At 42.3% G+C, this 12,500-nt stretch overlaps 1 protein-coding gene across 1 annotated transcript in view; it reads right to left on the reverse strand.

Moving 5' to 3' along the window:
* Positions 1-12,500, reverse strand: part of si:cabz01090165.1 (leucine-rich repeat and fibronectin type III domain-containing protein 1-like protein) — a 428,959-nt gene that overhangs the window by 250,296 nt on the left and 166,163 nt on the right. The window contains exon 3 of the mRNA XM_032510641.1: positions 6,582-6,706. The gene's annotated coding sequence lies outside the window, so the exon portion shown is untranslated. The remainder of the gene's footprint in view (positions 1-6,581; positions 6,707-12,500) is intronic.

Consider the following 12,500-nt stretch of genomic DNA (forward strand, 5'->3'; position numbering starts at 1 on the left):
AGGATTAACGCGAAGATTGGGATTTAGACAAAGTGAGAGAAGCATTTAAACTGGGAAACTTGACAAGAGTACCCAACAGAAAGTTGGAAAGAAAGAAAGAAAAAGAGTTTGAGTGAGGAACAAAGTGAGAAGAGGAATCAAGTAAACAGAGAGAGAGAGAGAGAGGAGAGAGAGAGAGAGAGAGAGAGAGGAGAGAGAGCGAAGGAGAGAGAGAGAGAGAGACGAGAGAGAGAGAGAGAGAGAGAGAGGAGAGAGAGAATGGGTGGGTCTGACAAATGATCACGAGAGAAGACAGAAGCAACGCCGCTCGGGCTGATGGAGACGACAGAGGACGAGGGGGAAAGGGACCGAGGACGACGAAGAGACAGAGAAGGCGAGAAGATGAGACGGGACTAAATAAATCAATAAATCATATATGTACTCGGGACTAAATAAATTAAATAAATCGTATATGTACTCGGGACAAATTAATAAATGAATAAAAACATACTCGGACAAAATAAATAAATAAAATAAAAACTAAATAAACCATTGTACGGGAAAAATAAAAAATAAAACCATGTACCCGGGACTAAATAAAAAATAAACAGTACTGGGACAAAATAAATAAATAAAACATGTACTTGGGACAAAATAAATAAATAAATAAAAAATGTACTCGGGAAAAAATTAATAAATAAATAAAACATGTACTCGGGACTAAATAAATAAATAAATTAAAACATTTACTCCGGACAAAATAAATAAATAAATAAATAAATAAACCATATGTACTCGGGACAAAATAAATTAAAAAAAAATAAAACATGTACTTGGGACAAAATTAATAAATGAATAAAAACACGTACTCGGGAAGAAAAATAAATAAACAAATAAATAAAAACATGCTCAACGGGAATAACTAAATAAATAAATAAATAAACCATGTACCCGGGACTAAATAAATAAATAAATAAAAACATGCACAACGGGAATAAATAAATAAATAAACCATGTACCCGGGACAAACAAATAAATAAATAAATAAATAAATAAAACATGTACTCGGGACTAAATAAATAAATAAAACATGTGTACTGGGGAAGAAATAATGAAATAAAACATTTACTGGGGACAAACTCTCGAGTTTAGTGTATTTCCCCAGTCTTGGTTTTATTTTTTTATAAATTGTGGGTAACTCAGGAACAATATTGCTCTCATATTTAGTTTTTACACCGTGCTCTCTCTGTGTACTTTCCTTCCTTTTTCATTCCATTTTGTGTAATCTCATATGATAAAATCATATTTTTAATAATGTTAATCTGTGTTTGTTTTGTGTCGGGAATTAGCTCCAGCTTCAACCACTATGATACATATATCAGATGATGCTTTCTATGTTTTTTTTTGTCTGTCCCTATCTAAATAAACTTTAATAAATACATCGGGCCTTGTTTGAATGCTCTTTGATGCTTTTGGGGTTGTAGAAAGTCATCTTTACGAGATATTATTGAGCTTTGCGAACAAACTTGAGAACCAAAACGCTGCACACAGGTTCAACCCGACTGACAACTGGAAGAGACAAAGATCCCTCTGAGCAACGGTACACGACTGTCTTCATACTTGTAAAGAAAATGTTAGGAAAGGTTTCGGCGACATGTTTAGGATGCGTCAACTGAAGGTATGTGACAAAAGGCTGTAAACGCATGAAAAGAGCGGATGAAAAAGAGAAAGAAAACAGAGACATAAGCAGGGATATGTGATGCGAGCTGTATGTTGAGTTGGGAGCAGACAAAAAGAGATAAGAGCCAAATATAGCCGACATGGCATTTAAATGTTAGCGTTTCACAAAGCTCCCAGCACGAGTGCAGGGTGGCTTTCTTTCTATTGACTACTCCCAAACAGCCAAAGAGTACGGAAGTAAAATAAAATCTTATTTTCGTTCCACAGCGGGGACATTTGCAGTGTTACAGGGTGGGGGAATGAGAGAAAAACATACTGGGGGAAGTGATAGTCCTGCTTTTAATTTCAATAGTCCAAATCAAAATGATTTGATCTGCTTTAACTCCTCCAGTTACCGGGTTATTCATAAACATGGGCACAGACTATCCACTCATGCATAACGGGTGCCAACTCCTTTCAGCACCCTACCCTTGACCCCCCAATGTGAACTACCCACCATTCTGCCCAATTACTAATAATACGTCCTTGTGTTTGTCTGTCTTGTCCATTCTCGTCTTGTCAGTTGTGATATCGTCCCGTCTCACTTCCTGCTGTTGTCTGACTGCCACAGTTTTGTGTGTTATGTGTTTTAATCCCCCCCGCCCCCATTCCCTTATATGGATCCAGGGTCTCACTCAAACAGGGTGAATGGTTACGGTAGGACAATAGTAGATATACTGAATGTAAATCCAAATCTGAATGTAACATATTGTGTACATAAAAATAGATTTCTTTGTTAAAACTGATGTCCTCTGCAGAAAGAAAATCTGATTTCCAATTTAAAATTTAAATGGTCTTATAATCTTCAGTCATGTACAAGGAATCAATGAGAACGTTACCCTGGAAATCCAGAGATCTTGCAAGAGCACAATACAAATTTGCTCAGCGAGTTACTCTGGCATCGAGTAATGCTGCTCATTAACTATGCCCTTGTGGCAGAGCTGCACCAATCACATCGGTGTATCTGATATAGGCGGGCCAGAGGCGAGCTGCACCAATCACATCGGTGTATCTGATATAGGCGGGCCAGAGGCGAGCTAAATAGATGATGACAGTTTAATCTACCAATTAGCTCCACTGGTTGCTAAGCGTATGGGGCTCTGGATACGTCCCCCCGTGTGGTGTTGTGATTGGTCGTCGTGTTATCCAATTGTATGCAGCGGGATTTTCAAATGCACGCTTGGTGCTCGAGATATGCAACTTTCATTACTCTATGCCGGACCCTTAACCATTTCGGATTTGGGTCTGGATTTCCAGGCTATGAGAGCGTTGCAATTTCTCACAATGTCAACACATAAGTAGAAGGGAACGTGACTCTGGGTTTGTAGAAACAACGTTGGGTTCCCCAAAGGCTGCTGTTTCATGATGTCTGCTTTGGTGAAGAAACTTCCGCTAAGGGAGGTTAAACGGCGCGATATTAAAAGAGATAATCTAGAGCGAGCCGGGTGATCCAGATCCCCGTTGACTCCCTCCTCTCTCTCCCTTTGTGATGTGCCGATCAACAAATGAGCAACACATGAGGACAAATATTAAAATGATTTTACTGATCTAAAAATAGTCTGCTAGAGTCTACCTGAGCTCCGTCCATGGCACCTCGGGCTGGGTATCATGATACCAATACCGATACCTATACCGTGGCTTTGTTATCTTGTTCTTGTTGTACTCCACATTGCTGTGTGTGTTGTAGCAGTGTTTTGCCATCAAGAATGCAATAGCGCTAGCATGTGCCACGGTTAGCCACCTCGTCTCGGCTAGTGACGTAGAAAGCCGTGGAGATTGAAACCGGAAACTGAAGACAGAGGACATTCAGAAACCATATCTCACTTAAAACACCATGGATAGTTTGTATTTGTGTGGAAGCACCAGAGACACAAAGTAACACCCAAAATCCCAATTTTTTACACAATGGGCACTTTAAAGTGTGCACATGCAACGTGCAAGCTGCCTGTTGCTGGTGCTACTGTGACACAGAGTTTCCCTTTGAGGATCAATAAAGTATTTCTGATTCTGATTAACAAAAATAAATTACAACATTACACAGTATGGCACAAAATCTTTTATGTATTTCTCGGCCTTGTCTCTGTGTAATGTAGAGTTTTTCCTGCACTACTCTAAGTACCTCTAAAGCCAATCAGCATCAATACTAGATCTTGGTTGGTTGGTATTGACTGACAAGGCTTTTTTTGACACTTGATACTAATGAGACAATTCGCTCAGTGCCTAAAAAGTGTTGAAATCGGTACCCAGCCCTACTGGGTCCGTCATACAGAAATAGCCGACTGATTGGACAATCAGAATTGGATAAGTGTGCGAGTCATTCAATCTATGACGAGCACAAATAAACTGCCGGTTGTAGCAACACCGACATTTTCAAGAAGTTGGTCAAGGGAATGAAAGAGGGACGCTGTGTTTTCCACAGCTCCAACAAGTCGCCCCCCCCCCCCCCCACCGGAAGGAGGAAACTTTGAAAACTATCCTATTTTGTGGAACCAGGTACACAGCGGAATATTAGTGGAATATTCATACTATAAGGGCAAGAACCAGACTGTTATGTGCATTGAAACCTATTTCTTTTTCATATATATACTCATTTACGCTCCACCACTTTTGGTTACCAGCCGAAACAGTAGGTAGATGACTGGGTTACATGTCCCTGTCACTTAGTCTCAGGAGTGGTATTATTATCAGGTGGTCCTCAGTGTGTAACGGCAGCAGAGGTCCACTCCCACTGTAACTGTAAGTGCACCGGTCGCTGTGGATAAACGGGTGTAACAAATGATGTAGAAAATTGAAAGGGAATATCCTAAAACCGAGTCTCTGAGAGGACACCATCGCCTTTTTTCGCTCACATCCTCAGTGATTGCTGAGAAAGGGACCCTTCTCTTCCATGTTCTGCACTAAGCAGTTGGAATTACAGAGTGGAACAGATGTGTGTGTGTGTGTGTGTGTGTGTGTGTGTGTGTGTGTGTGTGTGCGTGCACACGGTTGGGAGGCTGAAAACCAGAGAGGGCGGCGAGCAGAAGCGCTGCCATCCTCCTCATGTGTAATCAGGATCATCAGTCCACACAGACTGAGGGTTTCTCCTCTCTGCTCCTCCCTATTAATCCCATTCTGAGGCAGCAGGAGCAGTTGTCCCAGGGGGCAGACTGAAGACGCTGACACTGAGAGGGACACAAGTCAAGAGCATCACTCCCTCGGGGACCAAATTCACTCTATTTGGAGACACTCACTGCATTATTAAAAGAGCTCTCCGGCAAATGTAGTATCACACTTTCATAAGGTTGGAGGACGTGGAGAAACACATTTTTAGAGCCTATTACGGCTCCAAAACTATGGACCCTACATGTCTTACAATGCAACTTGAAAGTCTTCTGTAACACCAGGGCAATTCCAGGACTTTTTAAGTTGGCTGGCACAGGGGCAAAAATCGGTCAGGGGGGCCTTTGGGGCATTTTTGTTTTTAGAATACAGCGTAGAAAATCTGCTTAGAAATATAGAAACTATTGGATAGGCTAGAACAACACTATGCAATTCTGCTAATTAGAAAATTCAATTCAGTATTAACTTTGCATGTTTTTATTTAAAGAAAATAATTGTATCTTCAAATACAAAACACAGTCACTATAGTCTGAGTTACATGAAGATAGTCACCATGGAAACATGAATTGGTCATGTGACAAGGGCTGCAAAAGTTGATTATAACAGGCAGCCAAGTGATACACTGATCCAATAGAAATCTCATTTTTCACACTGATAGCATTCTAGCCCAATGATTTTTTTTGGGTGGGGAGCACCGGGAGCCAATCATATTTCGGTATCTTGCCACACCTCTTCATTAGACCCTTTTTACACGGCCCTAAAAAATCCTCCAAACCAACCCAACACCGGATGTTTGTTCCTACCCCTCTCACTCAGAATATTCCAAGTACAGCATCCACTTAAACTAAAACGCAGATGTTTTGATCAACGACCTCCCGGTCACAAACTTGCATCTTAACCTCTACGCCGCCCACTGCCCCCCCCCCCAACCATTTTAAAATCCAAACAGCAGAGAAATGTCTTAAGATTCCCACCTTCAGTCTCGTCTTTCAGCTCCTATTTCATGCCTCGGCAGTCGGCTGTAATACAGTACAAGTTCCCTTTTTTTCAGGACGCAGGGCTATTTCTTCCATATTGTGTCCGTGTACTCTGACCCTCGCAATCCTCTTACAGCTGGACACTTGTACTGTGGGTGATGCAGAAACTGCGGCTTATTGCAGCTCATGTTTCTGCAGGCATTGTGAGTCACTCTGGATAAGTTAGCTAAACGACTCAAGTGTGAAGCTTTTTTTTTGGGGGGGGGGAATAATGGCTGCATATAGCTTTGGAATAAAGTCCTGCAGTGACAGGAGACAAGAACGAGAGTAGAGTAGTGGAGTTGAACCAAAGGTGCCAGAATGAAACAAGTGGATGTACAATACAAAAAAAAAAAGATCATCATAGAATAAACAAGAAGAAACATCTCCATGCGTCAGGTTAAATGGACGACCAACATCTGTGATGTTTTAGGATCGCACAACACATGACGAAATATGTTGCAAGAGCAGCACTTTCATGCATAGCATAGACCGCATGTAGCTTACTTAAACTCTAGTCTGCTTATGTATCAAACGCACACGGACGCACACACAAACACACACACACAGCAGGGGGTGGGGGGGGCAGGGGGTAGAGCACAGCTTTGCATCAGTAGATCTGTCCATTCCTTTACATAAATTTGGGAAAACACACTTAAACTACTACACTGTATTACTGTGTACTTATGTACACAATGTCTACACACACACACACACACACACACACACACACACACACACACCACACTCCCATTGCAGACAACCTACCTGAGTTTCTCGGGGAAGCAGGAAGTTCTCAGTAGGAGTCAGTCCTCTGATGACTTCCTATTCCAGTCACATCCCCGGCCTCGGGGTTACAGCGGGATGACAAGCTAACAAGGGCAGCCTCCGTCCTGCAAGAGAGGCCCAGAAAGAGGGGGAGGAGAGGAGGGAGAGAGAGAGGAAGGAGGGCAGGAATGGGACGGAGAAAGCAAGGAAGACATGTCAACATGTTGCATCATTAATTCATTAGTATTCCTTTAGCTTCTGTCCATCCTGTCACCCCCCCCCCCAACCCTCCTTTCTCTCTCTATTCATTTTCTCTCCCCCATTCTCTCGCCTCTCTTGCCCTCCCTTTGGGGCTGCTCTGTTTCTTTTCCCCCCTTTTAGGCTTCCTCAGTAGGATGTACAGACAGTGTGGAGGGGGACTCCAGAGCCAGCAGTAGTTTTATAGAGACCCAAATCTAGATACATATATAGATGAATCAAACTTTTACATTGGAGAGATTGACTTTTGTTCCTTGTAAAACGCAGTGAAAGCCTCTCGTCTTCTAGCCATGTGGTAGTTTCAGTAGTTTTTAAAGGAGATGCAAATTTTGGTCGTTTATGCATCAGTAACAAAGAGCAAAGGCCCCGACCAAGTCGGATACCGACGCAAGGATCGTCCCTTTAGTGTCTTTCACCATTCTTGTCTCGCGTCACTGAAACGGACACTTTGTAACCCCAACGGGTGGTTGGCAACCACGTCTCTAAGACCGTCTCTAAGACTGTCTCTAAAACCATCACATTCTTGTGCGACGTGGCAGTTGCACGTATGTCCCGACCCAGAGCGTCAAAAAGTCGCTCAAGGAGACTGTTTTGAGTCGGTAACAAACGCCAAAGACACCTGACCAAGCGTCGCTTTTGGATGCACCCCGAATTTTTTAACCCTTGTGTTGTCCTCCCTGGTCAAAAAGGGACAAACATTTGTCATTTTTATCCATTTTTCAGACTTTTTGTTTTCACTACCACCACCTTACTAGTTTTACTAATTTTTGGAATTCATGGTCAATAACCCTCATTTATGTAGAATTATACCTAATATTTGAGTTAAAAAAACAGAAATTATGAATTATTTGGACTAATAGTTAAGATCAGAGGAATGAAAGTGATCAGTTGTATTTGCAAAGAGCGTTGTGAGGAATCCAATATATTTTTGTGGTAAATTGGTTAAAAAGAAACTCAAATTTGAGATATAAACATTTTTAGGGTTAACACTTCATCACTGGGTGCTAGATAAGACTCTGAGACATCACAATACTGCACTAAGTGCAACCTGCACAATTGGTTTATTTACATATTTATCATATTTAAGTAGTTGCACATTTTTGTATTCCCAACTTGTACATATTCAAATATTTTTTCTTGTATTTTATTCCTACTATTATTTCATGTATATGTATGTATGTATATTGTATCCTAGTATTTCATTTATATTAATATCCTGTGCTGTGTAACTTATTGTAATGCTGCAACACTGTAGTTTCCCAATTTATTGGGATCTATCCATCCATCCATCCATCCATCCATCCATCCATCCATCGTGTCGTTGTTACAACCAGGCTCGTAAGTTTGGGCGTAACATAAAATGGAACAATTTAGAGAAGCCAAGGCAAAAAGGGAGAAAAGGTCCCGGTACTAGAAGGGATTTCTAATTACCAAATAAAGGAATAGCAAATTACAGAACAATAACAAGAGCTACATGAGTCCAAACTACAAAGTTACACTTTAGCAAACTGTGAGAAAACAACCAGACTGAAATGGTAGCACAGCAGTCTTTAACACTTCTAACACTCTTACCTCGAACAATTTCTCGACACTCTTAACGGTTTCTGATGATCTCCTAATAACCTCAAACAAATGTTAGCCAGCCAGACATCATGGCGGCCTGGCGGCATGATGTCTACTCTCAGCCACACATGGACTGATGAATCCAGGCGCTTTTTAAGCTCCAGCTGGGCTGATTGCAGGCAGGGGATTGGAAGGATCCACACAGACCGCACCAATCAACAACGCCGATGGACTGGAACAGGGAAGTGGGCGGAGCCATCATCACAAGGGCCAATCCTCTCGGGGCAGCCACACAGCTGACTTTGCATACACACATGTACACATGCTGTGGCTAGAAGCACAAACTGACCTAAAGGCAGGGGCCGGAAGAGTCGCGGAGGGAGAGATCCAGAGCCAGTAGCTCTGTGAGCTGCTGCACCCCCACACTCCCAGCTGATCTCAGGTCAGCTGACCAGCTGCTCCTGACGGGGCCTGAAGCTAGGCTTAACCCCTGTGTTGTCTTTCCCTCAACATGGAAAAAACACTTTTGTTGTTCTTATCTCAATTGCTTTTCACAATAAAAGTATTACATTTTGTACATATCTTTGTCCCTTTTGTTGACGTTTTGTCACTTTTTTTACATTCTAGCTGTTTTTCCAAAGTTTTTGACGCTTAGGTCCAGTGTTGTTTTTTGTAGTTTTTGTCACTTTTTCCAATATTTTTTACGCCCCCCCCCCAGTGTTTTGTCACCTTGTTGACATTTTTGACCTCCCATATTTCCGATATAAAACATTTGAGCTCAGAGTGTCATGATGTCTCAAGTATGAATTAGCTGGGGGGGTCTGTGTGTGGTTGACTGAGTTTTTGTTTCTTTCTGTTGAATGGGTGGGGCTAGCTCACTCTCCTGACAGACTGATTAGCACACCTGATTCATATCAGCTCTTTCTGTGTTGCTTCATGAGACCTGCAGTTCTCCTCAGTCTTTGCCGGATTGTTACGTCGTATACATGTGGAGAGGACGTTTTTTTCTTGTTTCCTTACCTGCCTGCTACTCTGAGGAGAACACTCTGCCTGCCTCTACTGCCTAGCCTGTCACCCAGTTGTATTACTGGCCTCACCTTGTCCTGACTGCACTGCAATAAACTTTGTAAAAGACCTTCCTTCTTTGTCGGCTTCTGGGTCCTGTTAAACCTTTTCTGACACAGAGGGGACCGGGCGTTTTCCGTTGCAGCTCCAAAACTTTGGGACGGGCTGCCTCTGCACATCAGACGGGCCTCCTCTCTGTCTCATTTTCTTCTCATAACCCACCTCTTTTCTTTGGCTTTTAACACCCGGTAGAGTGTTGATCTAATGTGTATACTTGCATATTTTTACCGTCTGCTGGAAGTGCACTTTAGTTATTTTTTCTATTTATCTTATTGCTTTTATCTTTATATTTGGTACCTCATCTTTTTATAGTGCTTTTATTGTGTCATCTATTTATCCTGTATTGTCTTTTTGTGCAACACTTTGGAAACCTCGGGCAACGGAGCAATCTCGGAAGCGAAAGATCGTGGACTATTATTTAGATAATCAATTTATCGTTGTTATTCAGTTCTTACAAAAAGTGACACCTCTCTGATTGCAGCTCATTAAATGTGAATCCTTTCCGGTTTCTTCACCCCTGTGACAGTATATTGAATATCTCAGAGTTGTGGACAAAACAAGGCTTTAGAGAACGTCATCTTCTGACTTTTTATCCAATCAACTAATCGATTAATCAGGAAAATAATCCACACATTAATCCAGAATGAAAATAACCGGTAGTTGCAGCCCTAAGAAATACTCAAAAATGGCGTCCGTCGGCGAGAGGCTTTCCAGCTTTCTACAGAAACGAGATGTGTTTGGAGTAAGTGGCACGACTCTCGCTTCTCGCAGCTAGAAAAACTCTGTCCTCCCCCCCGTTCCTCGTCTCTCTCCGTCCACCTCCACGATGTAACCCACAGCCCATTGTTCATGTTTGCCCTCCTGCGTTTCCCCTAAGGCATTCTGGGAAAAATGCAAGAAAGCGCTAAGTGAAGTTGACAATGAAGGTTGAGGCAAAGCGGGTACACCAAAATAAATAAATAAATAAATATATATAAATATTTCTTCACAGAAGAGCTGCCGGAACACACTGAACATCACAGACGGATATGTAGCGTTGCGCCAACAAAGCGCCTGAAGGTGGAGGTTTGATGTCAGCGGGGTGTGGGCGTAGCGTAGGTGACTGTTTTTCTATCGGAGGAATACTGGCGCTTACATCACACTCTATGCATTGTAAATATATTTCTCTACTACATTTTTTGGTATTTGAAGAAATCCCATTTTCTTAATTCATTAACTTGCACTGGTTTCAGGCCCCGCAGGGATGTTCCTCTGTTTACTTTGGTTCATTTAGATTACACAGCAATAAAAAAAATAAAATAAATAAATAAATAAATAATAGTAGTAAAGTAATTAAACAAGGTGATAAAACGCAGCCACAACAGAGGGACACGGCACAAAACCCAATTTGTGCGGCAGAAATAAATGACGGATCTGTGATAACAGCAGCTTTAAAACCAAGAAGAAAAATGTACAAGAAAGTCCCGATAACAGATAACAATAATCTAAATGACTATAAGAAACAGCAGTGGTATTAAAAATGAAGCAGAAAACAACATGAATAACGGTGATGGAGACAAACTGTGCTGAGGGAAGGAGTTAGCGGGGGTGAATGGGAGGAGGAAGGAGGAAGGAGGTGTGTGTCGGATCACTGGGGGAAACTGTGAGGTGCTGTTTTTTTTTTGTTTTTTTTACTGTCTAGACAGAATTTAAATAAACAGGTTAAAATAAAGTGGAGCTAACTAGGACATGAGAACATGAGAACAGGAAACTTCATGCAGATCTAATTCAAATATGCGGGCGTAAACCTTTGGGGCTCAGCCTAGACCACTAGGCTACATACATATGTGACGTCTTTAGTTAGTGGTTAAACAAATACAAGTATACAATACAAATTAAGATTTATGCACACAAAACACGCAGAGTACTTTTACTTTCAATACTTTAAATATATTATATAATATGTTATATAAAATATAAATATAAATATTTTTCTCGATGACTTACATACTTTTACTTAAGTAACATTTTCATGGCAGGACTTTTACTTTGCAATATTTTTCCCACTGTGGGATTATAACTTTACCTAGTAATGGATCTGAAATACGTAATCCACTATGGCTATGGTGACTCGGTGTCGTGACGGGGACTAGAGTGTCGGGCGGACTCGGTTGTTTTGACGGGGACTAGAGTGTCGGCAGGGACTGCTCGGTGTTTGACGGGGATAGAGTGTCGGCAGTGGACTAGGGTGTCTGACGGGACTGAAGTGATGTGTCGGGTCAGGCATCGGTGTTTGACAGGCTAGATCATCGGAGCAGGACTAGGTTCGGGGGGCGGAGGGGGGGGGTGACGGGGACTAGGTGTCGGGCAGGGACCTCGGTGTTTGAGCAGGGCTACAGTGTCGGGCAGGACTGGGTGTTTGACGGGACTAGATGTCAGCAGGACTCTGTGTTTGACGGGTAGTCTGAGCGGGTACTTGGGTGTCTGCCGGTGACTGTAGAGGTGTCAGGCAGACCGGGGTTTGACTGGGCAGAGGTCGAGGATGGTGTTTGACGGGACTAGATTGTCGGGCACGGACTCGGGTGTTTGACGGGGACTAGAGTTCGGGCAGGGACTAGGGTGTCTGACGGTGACTGAGTGTTGAGGCGGGTACAGGTGTCGACGGGCTAGAGTGTGGGCGGGACTAGGGTTTGACGGGGACTAGAGTGGTTGGGCATTTACTTGGGTGTTTTGAGGGGACAGAGTGTCGGGCAGGGACTCGGTGTTTTGACGGGACTAGAGTGTCGGGCAGGGACTAGGGTGTCTGACGGGGACTAGAGTGTCGGGCAGGGACTTTTTGGGACATTTTTGTTGTTGTTTTGAAGTTTTTAAAGCTTTCTCCAACATGTGTTGTCACTTTTTGATGTTTTCCAACTTTTCCTGAAGTTCTTTCTCAGTTTTATTTCTCTGTTGATTATTTCTGCGTTTCTTTGGACGTTTTTGTTGTTTTTTCCT

This window comes from Etheostoma spectabile, unplaced genomic scaffold, assembly GCF_008692095.1.
Source record: "Etheostoma spectabile isolate EspeVRDwgs_2016 unplaced genomic scaffold, UIUC_Espe_1.0 scaffold172, whole genome shotgun sequence".
Taxonomy (NCBI): Eukaryota; Metazoa; Chordata; class Actinopteri; order Perciformes; family Percidae; genus Etheostoma; species Etheostoma spectabile.